The sequence below is a fragment of the Octodon degus genome, unplaced genomic scaffold, assembly GCF_000260255.1.
Source record: "Octodon degus isolate 3935 unplaced genomic scaffold, OctDeg1.0 scaffold00357, whole genome shotgun sequence".
Classification (NCBI taxonomy): domain Eukaryota; kingdom Metazoa; phylum Chordata; class Mammalia; order Rodentia; family Octodontidae; genus Octodon; species Octodon degus.
The window spans coordinates 213,192-219,520 of NW_004524933.1; positions in this window are offsets into that span (position 1 = coordinate 213,192).

A 6,329-nucleotide genomic window follows, 5' to 3' on the forward strand; every position below is an offset into this window, starting at 1 on the left:
ATTGAAAGGGTGCTGTCATTTCAGTTGCATTAACTGCATGTCCTCTCCCATATTGTACTCTGTTATAGTTGGATACATGACATGTAGTCTAAGTGTATACACCTTTAATGAGTTCACAGTGAAGAAAAGTCATTGTAAACCAGGACAGCAACTCTTGCACACACGTGTCGCATTTTGGAATTGCAGAAATGTCCAGAGCTTCTGTAGTTTTTAGTCTGGTTTCTTTATAGAGGGTCTTAGAACAAGGATTAGCAGGAATGGCCTGGGGGCATTGACCATGTTCAAGTGAACGGTGGGCATTGGTCCAATAACCCTAGTTCTATTATCTATAGTACAATGTCAGTGCTGGTTGTATGTCTCTTGATTTTCCCTTGGTCTGGTTTTGCTTAATCTTTGTAGCTTTCCTCAGATGTTCCATATTCCTGGCTTCTCCAACTTCCTGTGTTCTCCACTGTACTTTCAGCTTATCTCTCACAGCTTCATGCAGTGCTCTAGTAGGCTATCTTGTCTCCCAGGCTTTCTTCTTAAACCTATGTGGAAACTCCATTACTGAAAACTCCCTGCTTTCTTTTTTTAATGCAAAAATTAAAATACATTTATTATACGAATAGTGGTGCTGTAAGGAAAAAATAACTCTTCTCCCCATTGATGGAAATGTACTGTTGTAACCACTGTGGAGATCAGTATGGAGGTTATTCAAAAAAACTAAGACTAGAGGTTCCCTGCTTTCTGTATGCACATAAAGCCAGCAAAATGTGGATGACACCAAGGTTTATGCCAATTTTAGCAGAAGTCAGAACTCTTTCAACATCACTGTAAAGGCTTCTGATTCCCAGGGTGGCTGAGTACTGTGAATGGAATGCCATAAAGTCCATTTTCTCTGCAGCCCTTCACAAGAATAGTGCCCTAATACTCTCTTTTCAAAGTAATTTTTCATTTTTTGCTTTTGAATCTACCAATGGTGGGGTCATTCCCTCTGTGCTCTCTGAAACTGTGTACTTGGCTTTATTTTCATTAATTTTGTTTTTTGCAGCCAAGGTCTCCTCTGCTCAATTTTACTGCTGCCTACTTACAGGACAACTACAACCTTTTAAATCATCCAGCTGTATTATTTACTCTGATTCTCAATGTACAACTGGCTAAAAAACCTCCCCAAGAACATGCAAACTATGGTGTAAACATTAGGCTGCCTTGAAAATGCCTTCGCCATATTAATTACTCCACTTAATTTCAGTCATAGATAATGTTTCAGGACATGAGAAAAATGACAAATTTTATGCCCAGGAGTAATGCATAGGCCTGGAGTACTTGTTTTCTCCTGAAACTTTTTCAGTCTGACTGGTACCACACATCACGCATAGTTTATAACATTCTATTGTTTCTCCAGCCAACATCCTTAAACTTTCCAAACTCTTCTCATGAACTATTTAAATATACTTTAAAATAAATGGTCAGGTAGTGTCATGCTACAACCCTACTTGTCTAGTACCAAAATCTGTTTTACTCATTTTATTCACTGCTGAGATATAATATGCACTATCTGCAACTTAAAAAACAAGTTTGTTTTGTTACTGTAGAGATTCTTGTCCTAGCATGAAAGGCAACATAACTTCCATTATTCAGTGCACACTGAATTGCAAGTAATACATACAAGATTCAGAATTAGGTTGCACTGATTTTCCAACACTGTCAAGAAGAAATACATCCCACGGTATATTAAAGTAAGGAATCCATAGGAACTTTTGTTTCCTTTCTTTCGTATGAAATCATTTATCTCTATAACTTATTGCTCTATATAGAGCAATGACTCTAGCCCTGAACTACACCTACCTCCAAGCCAGTTCCACTGTGACATGCAGAACTTTTCCACACAGTCACAACTAAGAGAAGTCATCCCATGAGTATTTATAGGAAAGAGTCAACACATACTCAACATTGTTCTGAAGGACCTCTCACCAAGGACACAGAGTATTTACAGAGGGTTTCAGATGGTTTATAAGTGATTTATCAACAAAATCTCCATTGAACTTGGACTTCTCACTGGCATGACAGCCAACATGTGTTTGTGATGGACCTGAGTAGGCAAAAGAAAAATAACTTCCCATCCTTGAGTCTTAACCCCAAAATAAGTTTATTACCAGGCACATGATGTATGTTCACTTGATTTCAATCTCAAAGAAACTGAGGCTCTGTAATCACTATTGAGTGCTGTATCTAAGTACATGAAGAGATAATAATAGCAAAACAGAGGAGTGTGCCTTTTTTCTCAGGCCTGGGATGAGGCCTAGAAGCATTTCCTGTAGGATTTATTAAGAAAGAGCAAGAATGCACCAAGTAGTGCAGCAAGGCAGGGGAGGGAGAAACCGACCAACCTAGGTTCCTCTTGACAAACTGTCACTCATATAACTTGAACTCTATAAACTCTTCTTAAATCTTCACTCTTCACTCCCTGAGTCATTTTCTTATTTACTCAGGATTGATCTCCTGAGTGGTAAATAGTATGGAGGTTTTCTGTAAAACTAAAATGAAAATACTGTATCATCTAGGTACTCTGCTTCTGGGTGTATATCCAAAAACATGAAACAGGATGCCAAAGATGTTCCTGTCCTCATGTTTTTCCACAGAAGTATTCACAGTAACTAAGATATGAAATTAAAATAGACATCCACCAAGGATGAATGTATAAAGAAAGAATAGCAGGTATACACAGTGGAATACTATTCTGTAGTCATAGAAATGTTGGAAAATGTGTTATTTTTTATATGGAAGAAAGTGGAGCTCAGCAGCAGCATAGGCACTTGCCTGCCAAGCACAAGGTCCTGAGTTTGATCCCTGGTTTTGCAAAAATTCACTATGAAATTGGAGATTTGGAGGGTTTCTTGAATCCATTTTACAAGTTCCTATTTATTTTACTAGTATTTGTTTCCACTACCTAATGATTATATTCACCATAGGGAGATGGTATGTGTACAAAACACATCTTAATTTTTTTCAATCCCCTTTCCTTCCCCTACTTTCCCCTTCACTTCATCTTTTGTCTCCTTCCCATTCTCAAAAGAGATATTTCTCCATTTTCTATCATCTGTCTTTATTTTTGCTCTTTAGTGCATGCTTTGAGTTCTTTATATGAGTAAACTAATATTTAAGCTGTGTTTCTACTTTATTTTACTTAACATTATGACCTCAAAGTACATCCATAGTCCTACAAGTGACTCAAATTTATCCTTCTTAATAGGACAGTAGAACTTCATTGCATATAAATAGTTTATTTTGCTCATCTTTTATCTGTTCATGGGCATATACTCCTGTTCTGATTTTTTCCTGTGTTACTATAAACCTAGGTATACATGAATCACTGTAATATGATGTCTTTAACTCTTTTGGGGATAATATCTAGAACAGCACTAGTTCAGTTCAGTGGAATTGCTAGTTTTTAGTTTTTGAGGAATCTCCATGTGCATTTCCAGGTGGTTGCACTAGTTTACAGTTCCATGAACAATGTAGAAGAGTAGGTTTACCCTCACAAACTGGCCAGCATTTGTTACTTACTGATTTCTTTATAGTAACCATTATTGCCAGAGTAAGGTGAACTCTGTATTACTTTAATTAACATTTCTGCAATGACCCAACATGTTGAACATTTCTGCATGTAATTATAAATGGCAGAGTTCTGGAGGAGAGCACGGTGAGAAGCTGGGAGCGACCTACTTCTGTAGGGTCCTCCAGGCCCTCCTGTGCATGGCAGCGGGTTACCTGGGGGAGGGGCCTAGAGGAGGCCGCACCTCTTCCCTGTAGGCTCTTGGGACCTTTGCTATGACTGCCCACTGGCTCGACGCGGGCTTTCAAGCATTGAGAACCTATCCTGTACTCCACTTTGATGATCTAAGGCAGCGGCAGCCTTGAAGCCGCAATGCCTTGGGCTGCAGGTTCTCTGCCCCAACCCTGTCAGGCTAGGCAAAGCACCTGCCAGCGATCCAGGATGTGGCAGCTTACAGGAGTCTCCACAGGGCTGCAGAAAGCCTTTACATCAAGGGCCCGAGAAGGCAGGTCTGAAAGCTCGACCACTTAGAGCCATAGATCCGCTCAGGTCTGGGTGCTGGGGTGACTGTTGTGTCCCAGATGGAAGAGACCACACCTACTGGCCACCAAGGCAAATAAAGGCCTCACCGGCCCTGGAAAGTGAGAGAGCCCAGGCTAAGACGGGTGTAAGGGCTGGTGCGCCTTAGGCTGTTACCAAAGAGAGATATAAAGTAACATTCCACATTTGCATAATTGGAAATGCCCACCATCCCATGGGAACATTTATTGGCCATCTTGGAGGCCTGTGTATATAATAAGAAAATGCTGCTCTCAACATTCCCCTTAACCTTTTAAAAGGGAACTTCCTGCATGTGAACAGTATAGTTGTAAAGAGGTTGCCACACATATGATAAAGTAATTAGAAAAACTACATATCTTGGAAATATCTATTTACTTAAAAAAATGACAGAAAAGAAATGTCTTCTGGAATTGACTTTTCTGAAATGGAGTTTGTTAGATAACCTGGAAAAGCAATGCTAGAAGTTGTAACTTGTCCACGTTTGTTCTGTGGGTTAGAGGACACGGAGCAGAAAATAAAAGAAGGTCCAGTAGCAGACTGAATACATGTAGAAGGCTTTTGTATTGCAACCATTATTGTGTGCATATATTTTAGCCATATATATATGACTAAACAGTGTTAAGTACTTTATTGAAACATTTAGTCATAGGAGATATTCTAAAGTGCCTGATAAAATGTTAAAAAGTGGAAGTAGTAAAATAATGCATTTTGTAAATTTCTTCGTGTTAGAGCTCACCTGAAGTATTATGGGGAGGGAGGCAAATGCCCTCTTGAGTAGTACACATTGCTTATACACTGGGTCTTGGAAGAGAAGAAGTGGAGAGTGCTGTGCTAGGGCACTTACAGCAAGGCAAGTTACCACTGTCCCTTAGGTTCTGTGGGTCTACTTACTTCGCTGTGTAGGGAGGGCATGTAAAGCCCAAATGGGACCTTTCACAACATCTAGTCTTCCTAGATGTTAAGCAGGTTGCCAGTTTTGATAAAAATAGTAAACTGAAAAGTTTTGCAATGAAATTTACAGGAGACTATCTTCAGAAAGTGGGAGCATTTTAGCCCACTAGGTTAGTAGGAAAAGGAAGGGTTCTAGATTCACATTTTCAAGACACTTTCAAGTATTTTTACATGTGTAGTTTAACCAAGACTTCTGTGTATATAATGGACAAGTTCAGTTCTTACTTGAAACATCTAGGCTTAGCTAGATGTTTAGAAATGCCCAACATGTGTGAAACGTAGCTGTAGTAAAATATAACTTTGTAAATATCTTTTTGCTAAAGTTGGTATGAAATACTGTCTTTTGGGGATGGAATGGTTAAACCACCCCTTGAACAATGTGGTACTCTCTGTAGTTGTTCAGTGGTTTGGAAGAAGTGGGAGGGAATCAATTGAAGCAGGCACTATGCTACTGTGTTTTTACTTGGATATTTTGAAATATCTTTTTAGTGTTTTGCAGGTTTTGTTTTGCTGTGTACATAGTGTATATAACAGACAAATCCAAGTTTTGCAACACCTCGTCCTGGAATGTAGGAGTTTGCCAGTTTATGACAAAGTAGTAAAGTTATCACATTTTGTACACTTTGTGTTGAAATACACAGAACAGTTTGTCCCCTGTAAATGAGCTTTGGATTCAGCCATCTCTAACATTATATATGCCTGTATTTGTCCACTGGGTTGAAGTAGAGAGAAGGAAATGGGGCCAACATGGTCATGCTTAGAAGGTACTTCTAATTACAACAATTGCTCTATGTATGTGCAATTTTATCAGTACCGTATGATAGCAGATAAGTTCTTATATGAAAAATCTAGTTCTAGATATGAAGTGTTCAATATATCTAAAAATAGAATGGAATACCACTGTGTAAATAGGTTTTATGAACTGATAGAAAAATGTTGTGTCTGAAAATAGAATATTTAAACCACCTCTGAATACTACTTGCTCACTGGCTTGAGAGAGGTGGGCGGGGAGAAATTGTGGAAGGTGGTAAGGGTGTGGTAGAAAATTTCAGCTCATCTATTGCTCTTACATTACATGAATTTCATTTAAATTTATTGTATATGTAGCTGTATATACTGGACACAGGTCCTAATTTTTTTATCTAGTCTCTAGATGCTAAAGAGGTTGCCAATGTACGACAAAAGTAGAGTTAGTATTAGCACATTTTGTATACTTTGTGTTAAAATTCATAGAAAGGCTGTCTTCTAAAATGGATTTTGGAAATTAATTGTAAAATCA